Below are 391 nucleotides of genomic sequence, written 5' to 3' on the forward strand. Positions count from 1 at the left end.
TAGGAACTCAGCAAGATAAGCATCCAATTCCCTCTTGAAGGCATTCAAAGTAGGCGCTTGAACCACCTCCGGTGGCAGGCTGTTCCAGACCTTGGGGGCTCAGACAGTAAAGAAATTCTTCCTTATGTCCAGCCCGAAACGGTCTTGCAGTAGTTTATAACCGTTCGACCTCATCATCTCTTGGGGCGCTCTGGTGAACAAAAGTTCCCCCAGATACTGGTGGTCACCCCTGATAAACTTATAGGTGGCCACCAGTTCACCCCTGAGCCTGTGCTTTTCCAGGCTCAAGAGCCCCAGGGCTCTCAGCCTGTCATCGTAAGATCTGTTTTCCTGAGCTCTGATCATGTGCATGGCTCTCCTCTGGACTCTCTCAAGCTTCTCCACATCCTTT

Source organism: Alligator sinensis, unplaced genomic scaffold (genome assembly GCF_000455745.1).
Source record: "Alligator sinensis unplaced genomic scaffold, ASM45574v1 scaffold2072_1, whole genome shotgun sequence".
Lineage (NCBI taxonomy): Eukaryota > Metazoa > Chordata > Crocodylia > Alligatoridae > Alligator > Alligator sinensis.